Genomic DNA, 25,111 nt, shown 5'->3' with positions numbered 1-25,111 from the left:
CCAATCTCTCAAAGCCCAAGATAATAAACAAGACCTAAACTTGGATGAGGTTTCTGCTGGCACCATAACGATAATGGAATAATTTTTAATTTACTTCACTTACAAAAACCTTGAATTGAATTCCAATTATCTGGTTAGTTTGTCGGGAGTGATTTCAACTAGTAATGTTTTGATAAGAAATGAAAGTAATAATAGTCATATTAACTCTCTAACCGTCCATTCAACTGTCTGATAATATCAGTAATATGATTTATTGATATGGAATTGTCAGAATCTGGTTCTTTTCATACTTCCATGACAATCGTACCAAGTTAGCATTGCAGTTTAATCTCGGCGTTGATTAAGACACGTCCAATTTTCAACACTAGTTTGCTGACATAAAGTGATTCTCAAACTTCAGTAAGAATCATAGATAGTTTTCATGCATTGGAAAATACCTTAATGTCCAAGTTTCGTATCTTTTTGGACTTTTGTCTAAACTTTCCTGTCCATCGTTAGTAAGTGCAATAAGTAATATTTTTTATCATATCGCGAAAACAGATGAATAGACGGTCTGAATCCGCCAATGGCTTCTCTTGTACACCCTGTGATGTTAGTTTATAACCCCGGAAAGGTTTGTTGGTATCACCAAGAGAGCTACTAGTATCACCGGTTTGAGAAGCAAGAGGTCTGTAAAGAATTCGGGTATTACCCGATCTTAGTCAAACATGGAGTGGAGAGACAACAACACAAAACAACAGAAAGTAACATTCATATTGCCCGAGTTACTCTGATCCTAAAACGGAAATATCCAACTCTGGTACTGAGAAATATACCAGATTGCGCCTTTCAAGCACCATATTTGGTCATTAATATCGGAACATATTGTTCAGTTCATGATCGTCTGCTCCGTTGATTTGATTATTGGCGGTAAATGTTTTCAAGATGTCGACTGTATAATGAAGTTGTTACTGGTGTTAAATTAAGTCTGTTTACTCGCCTCTCGAGTTGTTCTGTGTATGATTAAAGAATGTAGAGGTATAGAGATCGATACTAATCGATTTTCGAGGTGGTCAGTTAGTATTGATCACCAGATGAGATTAGACCAGGGGTCAATAACTTGTAGATTCTGGTAGTTGAACTGTCTGTTAATTAAATCATGGCGTTGTTAGCTAGGACGAGTACTAGAATAGAAGACCAATATAGATTGATTTGAATTTTAACCACCAGATTCATTGCGGAAAGGCAAAACTGACGTACTTCCAAAAATGTAATTATTTGAGCACTATGCACATTGACTTGTTTTCCATTCAAAGTGTCCCTCGTTGCACACTGCATTGTAATGATACTAATATCAAATCAATGAGTACATGTAGTTCCTTTACCATGTTATATTCTTACATTATTTTCCTCGTTGCACACTGCACTGTAATGCTGTGATACTATTTACTATCAAATCAATAAGTACATGTAGTTCCTTTACCATGTTATATTCTTACATTATTTTCCTCGTTGCACACTGCACTGTAATGCTGTGATACTATTTACTATCAAATCAATAAGTACATGTAGTTCCTTTACCATGTTATATTCTTACATTATTTTCCTCGTTGCACACTGCATTGTAATGCTGTGATACTATTTACTATCAAATCAATAAGTACATGTAGTTCCTTTACCATATTATTTTCCTCGTTGCACACTGCATTGGGTTTCTATCAGCCTGATCCCCTTTCATTACTGTGTTACATTCTACCATAGTTTACCTTATTGTACACTGCATTAATTTGCTGCTAGGCGTTAATACTAATTTCCTATCTCCCATCAAAAAATAGTTCATTTTTTTCTAACCTCTGATTATGAATTTTTCATCAACTAGTAGAGCGGGGTATTTGATGTCCTATATGATTGACGTTTCGATAGATTACACCCCGGGGCTATATCAGCTTGTTTTATTAGTTTACTGTTATTTTGATCTATATTGTTGGTTATATTTCATAGCCATGATAGTGATCTGTATAATATAAACTGTATTTTACTTCTGAATTGATAATACATCAGCGTAGACTCAGTCTAAAATTTTGACTAAAAATATCAGAGATCATAAATCATACGAAATTGTAATTTAATTTTTAATCTTCTATGTACATTTTTTTTTCAAAATATCTGAGGTTGCCCGAATTTCTAACCTAGTTATGAGAGTCATGCCCGAAAAACTTGCATTCGGGGCTGCGAGAGGGGACGGGGGGTGGCGCCTGCCCACTTCGGCCCCCTTTGGCTCTGCCACTGGCAGCACCCACAAACAGTGCATTTTATTTTTTTAACATCGGTACCTTATCTGCATCCACCCCCTTCTCCCTCTCCAATACCCCATGTGACCTCTTTCTGTTGTCTCAGACCCAACAATAGATAGCTGTATATCGCATTGTAGTAGACTAAAATAATTTTTAAACCAGCTGGTATGAAAGAATGTAATAATATATTGATTAGAAGACGAAATAATTTGAAAATATTGTTTAACAACATCTGCTGTTTAATATGTCTGTTTAAAGCCTTACCTTGTGTCTAGTTATTTTATCATATATTTATAAAGTTTACTTGATGTCTGAAAAAGCTCCATTGTATCCGATGCCGAGTTTGGAAGTCTACCTGCCAGGTGAGATCTTGGACTGTTCTGATTTTAATTTACTAGTTTCAAGCCATTAGTTTCAGTGTAACGTTAGATATAATACTCACGAGTTTTTGTTTCTGTTGAAGATTGAATTCAACAAAGTCTGGTGTACGGTGCTGTATACTGTACGGTATTAATGATGTACAATTGAAAGTAGAAGTTAGCTAACCCTGTGCACATCGTGTTCGGACCTGTACAACACGTGTTCACATCTTTTGGATTTCAGCGAAAGTTACATTCTAAGTAATTGGAAATGCTAGAAGTCCTAGAATGGAGTTCTTCCCCTTACATTATAGCTTTTTAAAGTAGACTTTAGAGAATTGCTATGATGTATGTCCTCAAACCAAGTAGCTATATGTTGTAGATAGTAATATTTTCATCGTGAAGGGCCTGGAGCATAAAGGGCACTGTCAGAATACTCTACCTTTTACAATACATATATCCTACCCCTTGGGTGACATTTGTTTCCAATGTCCATGGCCGACCTCTAATGATAAATTATCTCTACAAAAAATATGAACATTTCTCTTATTATGAAAAAGGTCTCGTGTTCTACAGGCTGTGTATGTTAAAGATCCCTTGACAGGTGGAAGTGAAAAAACGCCCGTCCCAGATCCGTTCTGAGAACAGTTAATGTCTTTAATATATAAGAGGTTATTGTTCTATTACTTGTCTGTTTGTCTGAGCAAATCGTTTCGTTTTTCAACCATTTCTTCACTATACTTTGTTTAATGCCTTGAATCCACAAGATGTCCTAGGACCGGGTTATAATATCTTCATAAAGTCAGTATTACTCAAATGCTAGATAGGGATATTTAACAAAACTGTCATAGTCTACAACTGAACATCTATTTTTTATAATGTAGACTATTGTCTGGGTTATCAGTGATTATTTGTTATAATAACAGAAGGGAATTGTTGTGTTATTGTATAGTTAGTTATTGTCTAATATATGTGGTAATATGTTTCACCATTATTTACCTTACACTAATATCACCTAATAAAATAAGTTTCAGCTAAATAAAAACACGAGACTTAGACTACTAATAGTTTATGTAAATGTTCCATTCAAACTCTGTTGATTAACGAATTGTCTTTGAAAGGGATTTAGTATTCTTATTATTTGCTATCCAAACTTCTAGAGCTCGATTTCTGCTTTTAGTATTGTTGATTTGTGTATAATTCAATGTAAACGTACAGTAGGAGCGTTGGATGTTTTCGGGGTCGTTATGTATTACCATTCTCCCAATCAGACATTTCTAATACATCAGATTTTCATTCGTAAAAGAATACGAATATCTGTCGAACCCATGGTGAACGAACCCAGGGCGAACGAACCCATGGTGAACGAACCTAGGGCAAACGTGTACAAGAGCGAATGGACCAAATGTCCTTTGAAATGATACGGGTATTTGATGTAATAATATTAATAATAATAACTTTATTAGAAACCCAGTTGTACAAGGCAATCTTCCCTGGGATCTTTCTACATAAAACTACAGTAACATAATATAAATGGAAAAAAGAAATAAAATAGAAAATGAATGTTTGGAAATTAAGGGTCACATTAAGGTGATTCAAATATATATTAAAAAGGAAATGAAATAAGAGTTATCTTGACAACATTAAAGATAAAAAGATATTTGTTAAATAATTCTAGTCTAGTCTATCGTTGTTCCCTGTCCAGTCCTGTCAGTATGAAATATAAGATGATAAAACAGAAAGTTCATGTCAATAATTGTTATACAGGTATTTATAGACCTACGTGATCCGAGAATGATCCCATCGATACAATATCTCTCATGTTTGACTCAAACTAATATGTATCCAGTTTGATTTAATTTGGCAAGATACAATAGTGTTGATTCGGAAGGAAATGTGTTTGAATCAAACAGTCTTTGTTAATCATCCAAATAAGGTAAATACTGAACAGACGGAATTTAAGACTAGTTCGGGTATTATTTTAGCCAAAATCTTTTTATTCAAATTACGGATCAAGGGAAATATAAAAGAGAGGTATGCTCTATGTCATAAAGAATGTATCATTTCACACTGGACGGCTTTTCTACACTACGACACCATTAAAGATAGGTTTCCTTATGTTCTTGTTGCATATAATTAAGAGTTTTAAGACTTTTTGATCTTTCTTGATCGGTCACTCATTGGATTCTGCTGGTAATTCTCTTCTCTGAGTTATTTCGTGAATTCAGAAGCCAAATATGGTGATGGTGTTCGTTAAATGTGCCCATTGCTCTATGTTAAAGTGTAGATTATTCAAATGGTAATATTGATCAGGTGTGGCATGATCATTGTTCATCTCGGTCTAGAAAGACGCAGTCAATATCTAATTTCTAGTAACATACTGTCATTACGTGGCTGTCGGCGGTTATTAGCCAAGATCAGCAACTTATTACGTCAGCAGTAACCATTAACAGCGGATTACTGGATGACAGAAAAAACTTCTGAACTGGAATGGTTGTAGAGCACTTGTCAATTAGTCGCGATTATCTAGTTCCATTAATTAACTGTGAAAATATAGCATGGAAAAGGATAAACCCTGTTTCTCATTACTTCTGAATTCAATTTATCAATTTATCATATGCGCAGAAGTTTCTATCAAAATGGTTTACACTTACGATAAAAATCCAAAGTTTTGACAAAAGGGACTGGTTGATCGAGTGTACTGTGACAGAATATTATTCAATAGAACCATGGAACTGTCAACAGACTTGGTTCCTGCCAGTAAAAATCAATACTCAGTGTGTCGAGATTCCAATACTCTGTCATTCCACTTTTTGTTTCAATTTATAATTAAATTCCGTTACACAATCGACATGTTTCTAGGACATTGTATCACTGTATCTTTAAGAAAAGTATCACGTAAAACTCCATTCATTTCACCTCTTTATGAGCGTAGTGATAATAATGAAAGACGAACGACTTGTTGCAACCGACCTTTGTACTTTTTAACTTGATATTTTACCACATACTGCGTTTCACCTTGCGTCAGCATGTCGTACGCTATCGTTATGTTAGCGGGATATAATGAACTATATTTATAAGAGAAGGAAAGAAAATTTGAAGTTCTCATTTGAAATATATTACCATTTGAACCAATGTTATATTGTAGAATTGTTACGTTTTGATAAGTATAAGGCTGCATAATCGTTATAAGTTATGTTTTCTACTGCGACTCGTTTTTATACGTCATAGCAGAATAAAAATATATTCTGCTACTTTCAGTATATTTTTATCAGTATTTTAGTACTGTTCCTGTTACGTACATTATAGTTTAATATGTTATTCCAAGTCGCTTCTCCGAAACAGCGTATAAAAAGATAATTGTCAATTATTTGTGAACTAGGATATGGAATAGATTGTAACGATTTTCTGTAAACTCTTAGAATGGTTCCACTCGTTCTAAGAACAGAAAGACTCACGCGACTTCAACCTATATACCAATATCATTCAATTAGCGATGTAGGACAAACGTTGACTTGTTAAACTATTCCCTGGTATTATATAGAAGTTTAACTAGCTTAGCTTATATACAGAAATAGAAGATCGATATTAAGTTATAGATATCACTGTTAAAATAGACACGATTAGAAGAGAGCTGATAATACATTGTCAGTCATGTTTCGACATATTACATTGAAAAATAATGCTCTAAAAAATTCAAATCCAAACGTGTATTATGACCTGGACAGAGAACGAGGAGGAACCTTAAACTAGCACATTCCTTGTTCCATAAGTTAATTTGTTTTTCGTGGCTCTTTAATAAAGAAGGAAGATTAGATCATCTACCAGTCAATCCTGATGACATTTTGCGATTGGGGTTGTCAACTCAGCCTCTACTGAGAGTAAACATAGCAAATGAACTTTGAACTCTACCTCTGGCAGTCGACATAGATGATATTTTGAACATTAGATGCCTCTGTGCTCCAGGGTTGCCAACTCTGTATCAAGTTTGGAGAGTACACATGGCCTATAAAACACTTTCATTCAATTTCAACTCTTTACATGAAATTTGTGATGAAAATTGAAAATTACGCACTGATGTATATATTGGACCTAACCAAGAGCGGAAATATTGCCGACAATTGGAACTTAACTGGTTTTTCTATGCACAGTCATATGGCAACATCACGGAAATCATTGGTGTATGAACATACAGATACAGTAGTTCAGTATGACTTGAAAGCGACTGATATTAATGACCTACAAGGTGCCAACACTGGAAACTTAACTACCTAAAAACCTATCATAAATATAAACATAGCCTGTTTTTATGAAGGTAATGAAATGAAATGAGGTTTAATTTAGTAGAGTTATTATACATCCAAGATGGAGAAATCGTACTATGAGGAGGACGGGTAGTAGCGACGTCTTTTAAAGTGATAAGTATTGACATAATTGTCTAATTGTCCATATCGTCGAACCAATTGTGGTCATGGTTTTTAATCTAGGTCGTCGTGAAAAGATAGTGTAACCTTGAATAAGTTATCTTTCTTCGTTATCCCAGTCATCCCAGCTGTAAATAGATAGGCCTATGGATATAAGTAAGTTACAATTAGTAAAAATGTTAATGGGGATGCTAATTTATGCCGTGATTAATTCATTAATTAACATTTTAATTACATTTTACATGTGATTTAGTTCAAATGTATTAAAAGTTCAAATTTATTCAAAGTTCAAATTCCTGGTTTTGTTTTGTATTTTTTTATTGTATATTGTAGCAATTTCGCTAATATTTCATTCATCTCGATGTTTTTAAGGTATATGATAGTTTAGAGTTAACATACCATTTGATTTCCATGTTTTTAAAACGTTAATTAAACACAGTTTAACACCACTTTTAAACCATGCTTACTCTTTTCGAAACACCTGATGGCACTTCTCTTTGGAGGAGTCCACTACTATACAACTTTTACTCTCGATTTTGCCATACTTTGGACGAGATTTTGATTAACGGAATTGTCTTGCTGGTACACATTTTTTATTTTAAAAACACTTGACATAGTGGAAGTGTTTAAAATGGCTGCCTGTCAGACTGTACTAGATGGTAGCCATCATGCTGACGTCTGGTGTACATCATTCAATACGCACGTGTAAAAGATAACGAGTTTATGTCCTGTATATATTTAGTCTTTTAACTGACCGGACGTGTAAATAGCCTCAAATATTATTGACATTGTAAGCAGACAAGAGCCTCCGCCATTTTGAATTCCTTTGATATTGTAAACAGATGCAGTTTATACAAGGAAATTTTTACTGGTCGTTTTGAGATCACAGTCCAAACTTTAACAAAGATATGGAATTCTGTTTATGCAGCTCACTCATGATGGACCAACAATAGAGGTTTTGCCTTTCTTACCTCAGAAAGAGGTTAAAGTATCATAGATGTAGGATAATCACAACTAGACCTAAAGCCTTTTCATGTTGGTAAACGCTGACCTACACACAGCGTCTTCCTACATCACCATATAACTATTTCAAGACCCACATTTCCTTTCAACTGAACAGGAAATGGCGAAAGTTTCTGATGTAAAAGTGTTGCATTATGGGAAAATTGATGTCGGCCATAATCGAAAATACAAATTCTTATTGCTTCAAATGGAAGCTGTATGAAGTATGAAATGACCTCTTTGGTTGAGAGGTCAGGCAGGTCAAGATGTTCTCGGGTTATTTCCAGTTCTATCCTCGACCATTATCCATAATCCTGGTCGACTGATATCTTATTTTCTAATTCATCATCCCGATAAGAACCAAGTGATCATTATTTCTCTATTTCGACTGGTAATGTTTCTGATTGCGAGTTAAACCTCTGATTAGTCAAGATATAGGTCCTAGGGTCATTTGTTCTGTGGTTAGAATTTTCTTTTCAGAATTCATATATATATACACCAATAGAACTTTTAAATTCTTCTGTTGCCTCGTTCCTATATTTGGTCTGTGTTTTCTGTAAGTTGAGCTGCTATGACTGGTGTGGCGCCAGGCAGGGTAAGCTTACTCTTCTAGACACCTGATACCACTTTTCATTATGAAATACTTACTCCCTAAAATGATTGATATACTTCCTCATGTGAAAAGTTCATTAGCTGCTACCTATATTTCGTCCAAATGTTGTTACGGATTTCGGGTCTCGTTTTGCGGTTCGAATCGTTAGTTTATTTATACCTACTCATGATTTCAGCAGGAACCCCTAAACGCAAAAAAGTCGCCAAGGTATATATCTCTTTGTGGACCAAGTCAAAATCTAGGCCTATAAATGAATTGGAATGATGTCCGTGTAGAGTTGAACCCTGTATAAAGTCTTAAAGTTTTAGTACCTACTCGTGTTAAGAATGTATCAGTCCTGTCAGTTTGTTTACCCATCAGCTGGGGTTCTGAGTGGGTGAAGATAGTTGGAATGAGTTTAATGATAGGCTATCATGTATTGCTCTACCCCTGAGCGTCGGCTACAAATACCCCCGGGCAGAAAGATAACCCTGGCATCAACAGATGGCACTATAGCTGATAACAACTAGCTTTGATGCCGATTTGAACTCTTGCACTTCAAGACAACTCATTGAAAATTAGATTCACGCTACCGTCAAGGCATGTCGACTCCGACATTAGACCTCTTTACGTGATTGGTAGTGAGCTTGTGTAGAGTTTTATCTCAATCATTTAAACTGATAGTTCATTTCATGATTATCGAAGTTTAAACACAGAAATATATAATAGTTGATGCTCATTTCTTTAAAAAAAAGAGAAGAAGAAAAAAGCGTAGTCACTTGAGATAACCAGATATTGTCATATTGTTTTTCTGGATGAGCAGGAATCACATACATCGGAACTGCTCAAAATCAGAAAGCAATCTGATATAAAACTCAATTTTTTAAAATTTTTATGAAATACGAAAAACCTAACCCAGATGGTACCGGGAAAAAATTACCGAAATCAGGAAAATGTAGCATGAGTAGCCGCCCTTGTTTCTTCCGATTCTTGGATTTCAAGGCATATGATATGAACACTGCATGTATAGTAACACAAGATAACTGGTGTTTTGGTTTTAATTTTATAACACGCAGTTTAATTTCATGTCAAAACTTTCCTGTTTAAATACCGTTTAATTTAATACCATATTTGGTCAACGATTTGGAATTCCACTGATTTTCGTGCACTAGAGGTGGAAAGGAAGTGTGATAATAGTTCATGTTAGTATACTTTTCCACCATGATATATCTCCATTACTGACCCATGTGTATAAGATGTGGGGCACAGACTCTTCTGTTAGGGGGTGGGAGATGTAGGGGCTTGGACCACAGAAGCTATAAATTTGCAAAACCCTAGTTAAAGAAACCCAAAATCATTGCTTTTCACCCAAGATTATTTTTTGACTTTGAACAAATTTTGAAACAAAAAACTACGAAGTATCATGTCTCCACTAATTTTTGCGTTTCAAAGCATTATTAAAGAATTTTAACAAATTGTTCTCAAATTACAAACGAAAGAAATTCTCAACCAGGACGATCTATAATATATTTAATTACCAAATGGAATCTCACCAGCGTCCAACACGCACCTGTCCAGTGTGTTTATTTTCATATATTACCTTGTGTTGAAACCTTGATGAGTTTTATTCCACACAAAACATTCTACATGGTCCAGATGGTAGACAGATAGCTGACTGGTTAAACTAGACAACTGCTAGACATGTTTCCAATATCCTGTCCAGATTCGATAACATTAGCCATGTATAATTTTCAAATTAAATCAAATTTCACGTTTTTATTTTTTAAGTGTAAGCTAATTTTTGTCCAGTTCTGAAATACGTTTTAAGAGCAACGTCATTGTGTGTAGCTACTTAAACTAAAAGTAGCCGCCATGACGGTGGAGCTATTTAAAATGAAAGTAGCCGCCATGATGTGGTAATTTGATCACTGCTGTTAAAGGGTTAATGAAGAGTAATTAATGGAATGAAATAAAGCTGGTAATTTAATACAGGAATTGATCTGTGAGTTTTAAACTCTTCTAGTCTGGAGATGTTAAGGAATCAAGGTCATACGGCATCTATTAACTCTATTCTAAAACAGACGTCTCCTTGAACACTGGCTGTTTCTTTATTTCCAACATTTTACACTATTTCTGGTGTAAAGCCATGTTTAAACAAGTATAAAAACATAACTTACATTAGTTGATTTTGTTCAATTGTAACGTTCCCGATGCTTTTTAAGCCAAAAATTTTGAATGTACTCAGGCCTCGAATCCAGCCTCTGCAGTCTGTTGTAGTCGAACTTTGAACATCTCTGTGGACATATCATGTTCAAGGATTCAGAATATTCAGAACTACAAATCTATAAAAGTAGCCTTTTCAAGGCATATCGTGTTCATGAATACATGCTAATTTGCCTTGGATAAGTTCAGTACTAATCAAGTACTACTACTTTACATAATGAATGAGCTTTACACTACATTAGTATTCATTACGATAAATACACCGATGACTAATTGGTCGAACTTGTTTGATTAATGCCGGGCAGGGAATTGTTTAATATACAGAATATTAGATGTATTACTATTGACTTTTCTGATAGTACTATCCTAAATATTGACTCCAATACAGCCTCCGTGCACAAATTAACTTATTCAGTACGACATCGTTTATAGCTATCAGACTCTTAGCGGTCGATATACGGCTCTAAAATTATCTTCTCGGCAATTTTATTCTTTACCAAAACATTTCTATGAATACAATGTTTCTCTGAGTGGACGTTTCTAACGGTAATTTGACAGCTCGTGTTGATCTACTGTATCACGTGACACGGATGTTTACAACGCGGCACGTGGAGAGAGCAGAAGTGGACGAGAAGAGAGCAAACGGCTTCAGTTTACCACCAGTCTGATGTTAAGTGAGTGAAAAATTGGAGGCTAGCAGCAGACGAGAGTTTTGGAGTAGGTTAGTGGTAGTTGTCGGTCGTGTTGTGAACGAGCTGGAATTTTTCGGTGTGGATTAAAAATTCTAATATTTGGCAGCCATCATGGAAGAGCATTATCATCAGGAACATGAACATATCGTCGCCCCTCCGGCTCTTCCCGAGGAAGTGGATTTACCCGACCCTGAAATTATGTTACCTGTGGAACCCTTACCGGAACCTATTAAGGAGGACGAGGATATACCCGTAGCCGTAGAAGTCGTTCCGGTCCCGATTGAGGAAACGAAAACGGAAACGACTAAAGAAGGTATAGGGCATGACTATTCATGCATGTTGAATGTTGTAATATCAATTAAAACGAATTCTTCATCTAAATCTTAAGGTGCTAAGCATTACCGGATACACACAGTTTATTTGTTGTCACAAGTCTTTTCTAAACTCGGAGAACTCTTGTATTTAGTCCAATAGTAAGAAGATTTACAATAAGTTTTAAAAGAATAAAACAAATATATTATCTGTCTGTATATTACTAGCAGTTTCTAAAAGTTTATGCTACACGAAAATCCAATGATATTGTCTCTTACTGGAAAGCTATATCTTCCAGAAAGTAGGCTTGTATACTAGTTCCTTTCAAAACAGTGAAGCATGCATATTCTTATGACGATATACGCTAGTTTTGGTATAAGGGGGTACAAGTCGACACCGGGAAGGCTATGCTAGTAGCAGTAACACCTCACATATTAATGATACAGCCGACTTAGTGTAGAATTTGAAGACCACACTAGAATCTTGTAGTCGATATATTCTTGTAACCATTCTTCCAGTTTTTTGCACTGTAACCAAGCATTTGTGTTTACGTTGAGAAGCAGTAATATTTCATAATTATATTTTCTTGAGTGTTAAATTTGAAAGCTACTTGTATCTTGTAGCCAGTCAGTAAACTGAACAGTTGTTCAAGTCTATTATCTGGTACAAGTAAACTAGAACACCCAGATATTTTGATTAATGACTCGAGTATTGGTTTACAAAATGTCTACTATTTAAATTCCTCTAACATGAAAGTTCCAACTCTTTTTCTAAGACAGGAATCGAATTTCTTTGTCGTCTTCGTTATGTCTTGAAATTTTTTAGTTACATTTCAAGTTTGTTGTCCTGTGGTGATTTTTTGATCCACTCGTGTTTATACATCTTCCCATTATCAAGGTATTACTTCGTACTTACCTCGCAATAACCTGACATTGCGAAGATGGTGTTTATATCACAAGATCAAAAGGATAGAACCAAAGTAAGGAGCTCTCGTGAATAATAACTTCTAGTAATAAACATTAAATCTTCAAAGTAGAAAACTTTTTATCAAATTATGACACAAGAGATATTATTCAATAGCAGATTAGTGTTTGTTAATCCATGATCTATATCGTGCAGTTTCAACCTGTCTGTGAAACAACCACGAATACAAGACGAGTTTACATTGAAAATAAAACTGTGGCATCTTCTCTTAGGTACTATTTATGTCATTGTCTCAAATAATATGGCATTAAATGAAATGGATTTGATTTCTACTCCATCGTCTCCAAAACAAACAAGTTTCTAATTTGAGTGATTTTCCTGGCATGCCAACTGTCGAGGACTATAGTGTTTAGTTTAAATATCGAATTACAAGAATCACACCATGTTAAAATTGAGGTCGATCTTAAAAACCTCTTATCTCCATACTTAAAAAATAAAATCTGGAAGCCGACGCCTTCGTAACTCTTAAATATTGACTTATCAAGATTTTATATTAGTTTTCTCAAATTTTATTTTTAACTCTGAGAATGTTTTGATTGTATCTTGGATTTTATTTGCTTCAGTTTGTCAATAAATCAAAACGGATTGTAAATTTGTTATATTGGTGTACCACGTAACGTTGGCGAGTTTATCATTTTATTTTTGCGAGTTGGAATATTATTTGATTTGTGTTGATGTTTGAAGTGTTTATAGGTTCGAATCCTCTTCAAATTAAGATGCTTGATCGATGCTCTGTTTGTCGTGACACTGTGCCGTGCCGACTGCAGAACTTTGGATTGGGTGTGGCCACCCTCCAAAAGATCTTGACAATAATGGGCTTTAATCCTACAATTCGTGCAGTTTTGATGCTTTTTGTCTCTATCAGGTGATCAGGACGACCTTTTTCTCTCATTTCGCTTTTGCCTCATGTTTTTCTCTCATTTTTCTTCTTTGGAGGGAGCTTTCCTCGTGGAGCCGCCACTTACACTGTGCTTGAAAAATGTTGTATCAAATCCAAACCCATATCTAACCAGAGAACTTGTCTTTGATGCAGAACTCAGTGTAGCTTTATATCATATTATTCATTGCTATCCATGTAAATAACACGGCAGTTTATTGGCGCAATCGGGTTAGAATCCTTAGTAGTTTTAACAGTGTCTATTGTGTTGCTGGGTTCGAATCCTGTAAACTGTCTGTGGACTATATGTATGTCTGTATTGTATATGATAATAATACTAATAGCTATACTGTATAACAGTGTCTATAGTGTTGCTGGGTTCGAATCCTGTAAACTGCCTGTGGACTATATGTATGTCTGTATTGTTGTATATGATATTGTTTATATCTGTATAACAGTAAATGTCATGGTCTCAGTTTAATAGTCTCCCGCTAGGATAATGACACTTACAATAGAATTCCATGCGGCTGATGGTTTGACCTACTATGGCTTCGATTTTTTGAGCATGGAACCACTACTATTCTGACTCCCAATTGATAAACCACTGGAAAGTTATACAAGAGCTTCATTTAGTCCAAAAACTTCATTATTTGAAGTTCCAATCATTACTGTAGTAGGTGTTAAATTTGATACTTTCTGCACCGTGTCTTGTCTTCCAAAACGTAACTGATTTTGAGTTCTAATGGAGTAGAAGTTATTAGTGAGGCAAATCATTCCAAAAACTTCCGAAACTTCTGTGACTTATGGCAACACTTCAACAACAAGTTCCAAACTCATATTGTTATTAGGGTATATATTGTTTATGTGGATTGACTTCGAGAACGCTAATTAATTTTTCTCATGCAATGTAAACTTGTGCGAACGGCCTCTATTATTTCATAGTTTTCGTTGACCAAAGGGATGCCAAGTCGATAGCTCAGTCACAGACTGGCATCAGATGTAGGCTATGTAGAAATCAGTACAATGATCATGTTCCGCAGTAATAATTACATTGAATTAAAATAAAATAAGTTGGTGAAGATAGAAAGAAGAGTAACTGACTAGAGATAGAGTTGGTTTCTTACTGTAATTAAATTATAATAAGATTTCAATCGATGATTGTCTTACCGGAACATTGGAAACTGACTGACTTACTGACTGAAACATTACAATCTAGATCTCAATGTCTCTTACTTACTATAATATCCTACTTTTCTACCTATTTTTCAAGGCTCATAGCTAAAGCTCATAACTAAGTTCTCATAACTCGACCTCATGACTAGAGCTTATAACTAGAGCTCTTTTAGTCAAGACTGTAGCTACTTATTCGATTTCCTCAGCGGTGCCCGTTCTATTAGTCCAAAAATTGTACATCTGAACATGAGTGAGATGAGCTCGAATGAATTCAACGAACTGAAAAAAATCTAGGTCGATTTCCCAAGTCCATTATATCAAGTGAAACATTCGTGCTAAAAGTGATAAGAAAAATTTCATTCTGAAAAACAAGTTTTAACTACTTTCTGATTGTCTCAAGAGCACTTTAAATATTCTACAATCTTCTTGTTGTAGACTGAAAAGACGAGAGTTTTCATGAAACAGAAAATTCAATTCTATCATAAATCTCAAGAGCTGAACGAAATCAGATTTTATTTAATGTTATTTTTTTCCTTGGTTTAAATCTAATTCTTTTTTTTAAAGAAAATAACTAGTGGAGGATTGTTTCACTGTGGAAATTTCTCCTCGTCGACTTTTTGCTTTTTCTTCTCAACACACATGAACTCCAATTTTGGAAGTTAACTCCATTTTCAATAAGTTGTCCTGGTGAGGATTATTTATCCCGAACACGTGTCGACAGCGTGTTATGAGCTCTAGTCATCAACTCAGTAGAGTTGTGAGCTTTAGTCATAAGCTATAGTTATGTGCTCTGGTAATGAGTTCTACTCATGAGCTCTAGTTTTGAGCTTAGTCGTGATCTCTAGTTATGAGCTCAAGTGATACGCTCTAGTTATGAGCTCAAGTGATACGCTCTAGTTATGAGCTTTAGCTATGAGCTTAGTCGTGATCTCTAGTTATAAGCTCTAGCTATGAGCTCTAATTATGAGCTTTACTGAGCTTGAGTGTAAACAATATGATGTAATGGATCAATGGATTTATAACAGTGTTTAAGGTACTATTATTTTCTGCTCCTATGCTACATATTGTGTAGAAACAAAACACATTAAATATATTAATTCTGTTGTGATATTTATACTAGTCGTATATTATCAATGTAGCTAAATAATTAATAGAAGACATTTATACTGAAACAATTTGAAAACAACTGAAACATTGGAAACAATTAAATGATACATGCATTGATTTATTCCACAAGAACACCATTAAAAGATACCCCTCACCAAAGTTAGGAATTTTAGGTTGTAACATTGCGAAAGCACAGGCACAGGCATGCAGGCGTAACCTCTAGTGATAGAGCAATGTTTGTGAAGTTAGTTTAAAAGAATGATATAAAATATTTGAAATGCAAATCCATAATCTCTCGAATCTGAAATATAAAAGACGAATATTTGTTCCTGTAGGAACTTTCTTTGTATCAATGCCAGGTTGTTCGTATATCTGTTCAATGGGAATAATTTTCAGGTCTGCTAATTGGTGATCGGGTTGATTGAAGTGTTTTGAAACGGTTTTTTGTTAGCGTTAAGGGTAAAGGTTAGGCTTACAGATCGGAGGGGCTGACATGGCAAAGCGTCCAGTTCATGGAGGAAACCGAGGCCCATTGTGCTAATGGGCCGACAGTTGGAAATCTATAAAGAGTAGACTAATACATCCATTCAAGTAACGAACACACTTACACTATCCTTAAACCAGCAAGAATTGATCCACGAGGCTCCTGAATGTCTCGACATTCGTCCGGAAATAAGTTTCCTTCGTTTTTATCCGGGAGGTATTGAATATCAACAAATTGAGATCCGATGCATTATTCATGAGTTAAATACTCCGATACAAAACCAGTTTTAGTCGATTAGTCCGAGACAGTGTTAGTTTTTAGAAGAAATATTGATACGATATTTACTCATGTATTTCATGTAACAGACGATAAAGATCGTGAATACATTTCAGTTTCTAATCTTTTGAAACTCAAAATGATCAAATTCAATTTGATGTGTCTAAGAATTAACAGCATTCATCTGCGCAATTACATATTGGGTTCATATCGGTTGGTTGATGACAAGTTAACGTTCGCTTCCAGTGGATGCTGATATCACAGACTAGGTAGTTGTTGGTAGATGACAAGTTAACGTTCGCTTCCAGTGGATGCTGATATCACAGACTAGGTAGTTGTTGGTAGATGACAAGTTAACGTTCGCTTCCAGTGGATGGTGATATCACAGACTAGGTAGTTGTTAGTAGATGACAAGTTAACGTTCGCTTCCAGCTAACTAATATCACAGACTAGGTAGTTGTTGGTAGATGACAAGTTAACGTTCGCCTCCAGCAAATGCTGATATCACCGACTAGGTAGTTGTTGGTAGATGACAAGTTAACATTCGCTTCCAGCTAACTGATATCACAGACTAGGTAGTTGTTGGTAGATGACAAGTTAACATTCGCTTCCAGCTTACTGATATCACAGACTAGGTAGTTGTTGGTAGATGACAAGTTAACGTTCGCCTCCAGCAAATGCTGATATCACAGACTAGGTAGTTGTTGGTAGTCGTAGTAGTTGGTAGTTGGATACTACCTCTCTCAGCCATTTCAGTTTATTTTTAGAATTAAAAAGGTTTGTTAGTTAAAGAAAGGAAAGAAAAGAATTTTTGCATTATTTTAGAACCCAATAATCCGCAAACTAATGACAAAAAGTTATATTTTATCTCATTTGGTAGAGAAAATCAGTTTGAGACTTGGACTAAGAGTTATATATTTCTGAGAGTGTAGAATATAGAATTAATACTAGTTGTAAGTTAATGTTCTGATCGTACAGTGAATAGAACTAGTTATTTATGGACTGAATTTGGCACATCTTATAACTTCTATCTCTGTTCTATCGCTGTTTTTATCTCTGTTCTATCTTATGATCGACTGTCTGAATGATAACCATGAATATTGACGACTTGAAATAAATTTTATCTTGTAAATATTCACCAATGATTGTTAACTTCAAAGATCTTGAAACAGCTCCCTGGCTCCCGATATACAGTTTTTTAGACAACTTCTTTACAATCTCTTTAACTATCTGGTTTGTTAAGATGTGAATATTATATTTGTATATTGTATTGTATGGAATAAGTTTCGAACATATTTTTTGTTAAAATTCACTTTTAAAGTGGTAAAAGTTAAGTTCTTTGGCCTTCAGTCTGTTTGTATATTGAATCGTATAATGAACATTTGGCCTTAATATTTAACTTAAACATCAATATCACCGAGAGAGGGAGAACGTAAGAATATATCCAGAAGGAATGAAAGAAAGAAAGAAAGAAGAAGAACGAGTAGAATAATCCCGTGGGAACTGTTCTATCTGATCTTACCAGTAGCTAGTAAAGTGGTGGACTATAAATAGATGGCTTTTATCTCGACAATTCCACTTTCTAATTCCACTACTACTGAAAGAATGATAACGATAATGGTGATAGAGTTCTAAAAGTCTGAAAGTAGTTCCAAGGAGGGCACGTTGACCTCAATTTACGTGAATTTTCATTTAATTGACTTTTAACCTTGAGGTCACGTTTGACTATTGTTAACAAACAATAATTTTATAAATACCCCGATCATCGTTAACTAAAACTACCACAGTAAAGAATGGAGTTCGAATTGTTTGGATTTCAATTGATTTTTTACTTCGGTTTTGAATTAAACTAACGTCAAAGACCTCCGTTGTAATGTTGTGTTTTAGTATGATTGTACCCATGTTACGTAACGGAATCTTTCAGTATAGTAATAATAACTCGATGTGCTATTTTACCAGTTTGATTTCACCAGTTTGATTTCATAGATCTCTGTCCAGAATCTGCGTGTTTCGCCCTCTACTCTCTGATGAAGTCTACCGTCTTAGGGTGCGGGAACACGAACAGCTATCCCGAAGCCGGTCTGGTGCAACTCTTGACAAAACTTTTGTCGGCGACAAAAATCGTCATTCGTGTGCTTGCACCTTTAATGTTTCGTCATCTCCCTGCTATGTGTTTTAAACAGTAATTAAATCTGAAAATCTAAAGTCACTACTCTTCAAACCAACCACTATATTTTGATTTTAAATGAATGATTTAAAAGAATGACTCTTTCATCTATTCCCTGATAGAGGTCTATTGTCTTACTATCTCTTCATTTTTCTTTCTGCTCTGTGTTTGAAACTGTATTTAAACACGATCTAAAATCTGGAGAGTGACGACTCTAAAAACCTACTACTGTATTTTAATAGAAATAGACAGATAAAGTAATTTTCTATGTTCACATTTTCTCTAATGGAGTAATTTTCTCGCTGATTCTCGATTCTCAGATTCCTTCCAGGAACCACTGGCATCAGATTGGAATATCGCCATGCTAAACTGTAATAAAAGAGGAAATCCATTGACGTAACGAGAAAAATTGAAAATTGAATAGCCTAAAGATCTTCTCTAGAAAGAACTGTGAATAGTGAGAATTAAATTTTTAGCTACTGAAAGGAAACGTTAGTTTAAAAAGTGAAAAAATCCGTTAAACGATTATGGCAAAATTGAGAAATGACTAAATGATTCAACCTTCGTTTTTTTTCAACGAGCTACAAATTTGAGGGATTGAATATTGCCAACAAGTGAAGAGAAATATAAAGTTACAGTTAAATAGAAGGAAATCCAGTAAACATAAGGACGTATTCCACTTCTCTGAATTCTCTACACCACTCTTATAAACGATTGTTTTTAGAAATATTGTTTTGGCAATCTATTGGCATGTCTTCAGGATGATTTTAGATGTCGATGCCAAAAGTTCAGGTCAGTTTATTGAGAACTGGACTGGCCTCATATGATCAATAGGTTCAGCTAAATGATGGTTACTACTTTGATAAAGGGTCAGTTAATCTGTGATCTATTAGCTTAAAATCAGTATAAAAGTTTCGATGTAAATATTTAAGTTTCTCAGCGAAAGAAAATAAACTAGGATTCAATAAAACTATAAAACATGTACCCTCCAAATATGATTACCTATTTTGTCCTGTCTAACAGCATGCATCATAAAATGAAAATTTCCAAAGACTTCGTTAACTTATTGACTAGATGTATCTTGGTTTTATGGCTGACCTATTGATTTTCCTGATCTTCCATTCTCCAAGACTCTCCAGGAATCATTGCCAGTTCCATTGTATACTTGACGATGAATAGAATAGAAAGATTGTCATGAAGATTGACTTGGTTTGAGACCTTGATCTTTATAATTGAAACCGATATGAAATAAGGACTGGATTGAACTGAAAGGTCAGATTGAAAGGGTTGTAGCCGTCTATTTATTAACTTTACAAGACGATAGTGATCTGTTTTAGCCATCTGTATTACTTTCAGGGCTGACAAGTCGACAGTACGGCGTAGGGTTTGTCTGCAAATGAATCAAGAGGTTTTTATATACATGGAAAGAAGCTTTACCTGCTATCAAACCATCACAGTCGTATTTCTCGGAGTTCTAATATTTGAACGAATTTGCATCTTTTATATGTTTTGAAGCGAATGTAGTACAGGAGAGGAGATTCTAATCATTTAGGTTTTTCATGAAACAATAATGGGGAGAACATTCTTCCTTATTTCAGATACGAGTGTTGTAGAAGATACATGGTTTAAATTACACTTGAAACATAAAAAATTGAATTCCATTGAATTCATGTTGGAGATTGATTACATTTACATCGGAATTGGAGAAATTGTAAAAATAGTACTATAGTTTCGTTTACAATTACTATCACCTCCGAGTATTACAAGTATTGTGTTTTATACGGTATCCATATCCGGCGGCCATCCATTATCATCGATCATTCTTGCTGCATGTTTACAACCTTCAGGCTTCTCTGTTAACATGTAGCTCGGTGATTCGCTAAAGACACAGAAATGTCGAATAGGTTTTTTTTATTTTGGAATTCTAGGATTTCTTATCTTTCAGATATTGTGAGCGTTTGTCAAGTCACTGTCAGTGATGCTTGTCGTATGTAGAAGTTGATATAACTCACGACCGACGGGTCTATACGATATTCAGATCATAATTAGGGCTTGATAATTCTTAAATTGTTCTGTTGTTGATGTTTGATGTTGCTCAAATTGTGTTACGAAAATAACAATTCCATTTAGACCACGATAAATCTGACATCTGATACCCCATGTTAATCTTTTTCTTCGTGATAATTATCAAACAAGTGGAAGATTAAATAAGAAAGCAAAAATCAGCTGTTTAGTTGTATATTTTCTGGTGATATTTTACTGGCTAACAGCTACTGATGACCTATTTCTTTAAGGACAGAGTGACATTCTATTAAGATGACTTATATATTATCACCTGGAGGCTTACTGACGATGTATGGATTCTGTAACACAAGAAATCAATGGTTTGTTGGCAGAGTAAGACGAGCTTAATGCGAGAGTTATCCAGTACATTTTAAAACAATTAAACTCGACCAAGTGACTCCTCTCATTGATTTTAAAAACGATTTTTCATTGTTTACCTCAATATAGGTTTGTCTAAGGTTTCAAGAAGCACAATGTTTACATCTTTGATTATTGTCTTTCTATGTATTTTGTCTTTGCATTGATCTTCTTGTTCTTGGTCAATATATTGACTGATTGAAGGCTCTGAATAACGATTGTAACGTAAATACGATCTGTTCAACTGAAACATAAACGCAACGAATACAGCTCAAAATATCAAGCTTAAAAATAATTAAAGCAACGAATCAGTTGATCCAGACTGTTGAAAGTTGACAACTAAATACAACTAAATACAACTAAATACAACTAAATACAATGTGCACCTCGGCTATACCAACATTCTAAGATTAAAAACCATTCCATTAGTGAACCAGATGATACAATGGTTGTACATTTTTGTTACAAAATTTTAGAAGTTCTATTCACATCTTATACAAATTTCGCCCCATGAAAACTGAATGCCTGATCGTCTGTGAATGTGAGAATAGTTTGGTCGACCTTGAATTAATGGCGATCTAGAGTGTTGACATATCCAGGTATATTGAAGACATTATTTAACTCAAATCAACAAAGAAAGTGTTCAACTCGGTTTGTATCAGTATATCTATCACGCAGCAAATGAAATTGAGTTTTAAGTCCTACCTGTCTATGGAAGTGTTTGCTTGTGAAGATGGGTGAAATCATGCTGTGGGAATTTTGTCAGAATAGCGACATCGGGCTACTGCTTCTATAACAAGATCTAATTTGACAGCAATATTATATTAAACCTGTAAAGTTCTAGTTAACATGACGACAAACTTGATAGGAAAGTATTAGATACACTCAATAAGTTGAAAGATACTTTCAAGGACGTTCTGCTATAAGCACCTTATTCAACTAATGCTTGAAGTCTCATTTTTCTGAAGATAAAATGTAGTTCTCCCAGGGCTCGTTTTATGAAGGGAGGGATGTAGTGTCAATATTCAGACGCTATCAGATGATGTATGATATTAAATCTAGCTCGAGAAGACCTTTCTTGTTATTCTGCCAACAGATTGAAGGTTGCGGACACTCGAGATGTCTAGCCTATTACTTCAGTTTTATTACTGACCGTGTTTTACTAGATCTTGATTCTTAACTCGTGATAATTGAACATTACATTAGTCCTAGGGTTACAGTTATTGACAACTTGGCCGAGTTGGGGTCTGATTTACCACACTGATCCAAACTAGCTCGAGTTCTTGGCTCTGTGTTCTCAATTACCGTAGTCCGTAGTTTTAAAGGACAAGCATGGGACAGGGCATGCGACACCCTGTAAGGTTTTCCAGAAAGCCATATTCAGGCATTGTCTTGTGAGCCCAGTTCAATGTCATTGATCTTTTTTTAATATTTCGCTCCCTCGTGTAGACCAACATCACCGGATAGTGTATAAGTACCACTTCTTGATATTTTCGTTTCCTCATGTAGACCTATTGTAGTTCTGGTTGACGTGATAACAGGATATATACCTGATGGTGTTTTAAAAATCAGTATTGGTGCTGGTGATAGCGGCATCATTAAAAGTTTCAGAAAGTAACTTTCACATATAAACATGTGTGCGAGTCAAATGTTAGTGACTAATTTGGAAGTAAAGATGGGCACTAGAATACCTAATCTCGCCCTAACTACTGAATTTAAATCATCTTGTCTACCTTAATCCATAGCCCGCGGAAAAGTAATAGATCTGATGTCGTAAAATCGACCAGTACATAGATCAGTTCCAATTAGACAGTAACCAAGACTAAATATAGCCTGTCACTTCCAGCCTTGTCCATTACCAAACTATTTTAATTGAACCGTCTACTATTTCATTGGATTAGTCACCAGTCTACAGCTCCTAAAGATGTTTTCTACAGTTCCTGGAGATGTTTTCCTAATGAAACTCGGTAGACATCAGTACTTATAGTGTTTCTTATAGTAAGGAATCTGTCTGACTGAATTAGAAATATAGAAAAAACAGAAAGGGTATCTATGTGTTGCAACGCTTAAGCGGCTTTCCTGTCTGCTTCACTTCACTGCACACTGCATGCCATTGTCCGTTTCATGCTATTTCCTCCAGAGATTTTGTTCTAATGGAACTGTGAAGCATGGTTATAATAGTGTTTATTAATCTGATGATGATAGTAATAACACTGGCTACAAAAAAAAAGACCTGAAAGGGAATCTAAGTTGTCTTTATCCTTTTATGTTCTCTCCATTGTACACTGCATGGCGATGCCCATCTTCATTATCCAAATCAGAAGCCGAAATTCAGGACGTAAAGTTCCACTTCATTTTATTTGGAAAATATGAAATTTCATTGTTATTGGTTCAAGCTGTATTAGTAATAGATATAAGAATATTTAGAGTATTGCCCGAGTTTCTTGACTCTATAATTTGTTTGAAAATCACCCTTTAAGGTATAGTAATAAGGTATAGAATAATGTTATATATTGCCTCAGTTGTCTTCGTTCTAACATTTCCAGACAAGTTCAACCAGAGGGATTTAAGACTTGATTTAGAAGAAACTTAAACAACTAAGTTTTAATCAGACAATCTTGTCGTGAACCTGGAGGAAATGATTTATCTTAGATTTTAAATTTAAAAGACCAGATGCTAGGGCTTGTCTGTTGTTTATCACTATATTATAACATGGGCGTTTATCATTTAGATTATTAATATCTTGTAGGCATATTTACCGTTTCCAATTCCTCTGTTAGTGATGCAGTTAGAGGGAGGTTACGTCAGTAAACTGTGGCCCAGTGTGTTACAGGTTGTTCATGTCAACCATCAATCGACAGTTTTAAACAGTCTTAAAGAGTAGGCTAATGCTGCTGCTAATTGGCGCTACAGTGCAGACGATAGCAGAGACTCCAAAATACAGAGAATAGTTAGTAGGGCGTACACTCTATTTTAGTTATGATAACGTACAGGGAGATCCCATGTTTAGATATTATTTTATGATGTATTTTGAACTGTAAATCAGTAGGGTGGTGTAGGTTAATTCTCAAGTTGTTAAAACAGTATTAAAACTATATACTTTAAAGGAATAGTTGAAATTTACAGACCTTGGTTGCTCTCTAAGTGAAGCCCTGTTTTCCTAAGGTAAGGAGTTATAACCAGATTGTAGGCCTATCTTTGTGCCCAGTGCCAAGGCTGGAAATGGTTATTAATCATCTATTTGACACCCCTCAACATTCTATTGAACTACACACATGCATATTTCTATTGATGTGATCTATAGATGTATGTATGATTGGAAGAACACATTTGTAAAATTAGGGGTGTTTTATGCCATTTGTCAAATATTATCCAGCTTTGGTCTCATTCCAATATCAAGCAGAAAAGTGAAACGTCGTGTAGAATGAATCTAAGGAGTAGTATACCATAAAATTGTGTTCCGTTATTTAATGTGATCTCTCTCTCTACCTGTAAATGTGGCTTAAGGATTATAACTTAGTGATATTCTGTTGATGTAGATTAACAATATTGCAACAGCGGACCAATGTTTTGAAATATGTTTGTCTTGTATAACTGATATCAAATCCTATCCTGTCGTGATATTAAAGAATTAAAACTTGTGTAATGTAATATAACTATTGTAATATGTAGTGATATAGATTGTTATATCTCGTGATCCTCTTCTCTCTTCCATCTTATATTATAATATGCTAATTTAAACCTG

This window comes from Lottia gigantea (assembly GCF_000327385.1).
Source record: "Lottia gigantea unplaced genomic scaffold LOTGIsca_132, whole genome shotgun sequence".
Classification (NCBI taxonomy): domain Eukaryota; kingdom Metazoa; phylum Mollusca; class Gastropoda; family Lottiidae; genus Lottia; species Lottia gigantea.
The sequence above is the reverse complement of the archived record's forward strand: the minus strand, read 5'-3'. Positions refer to the sequence as shown.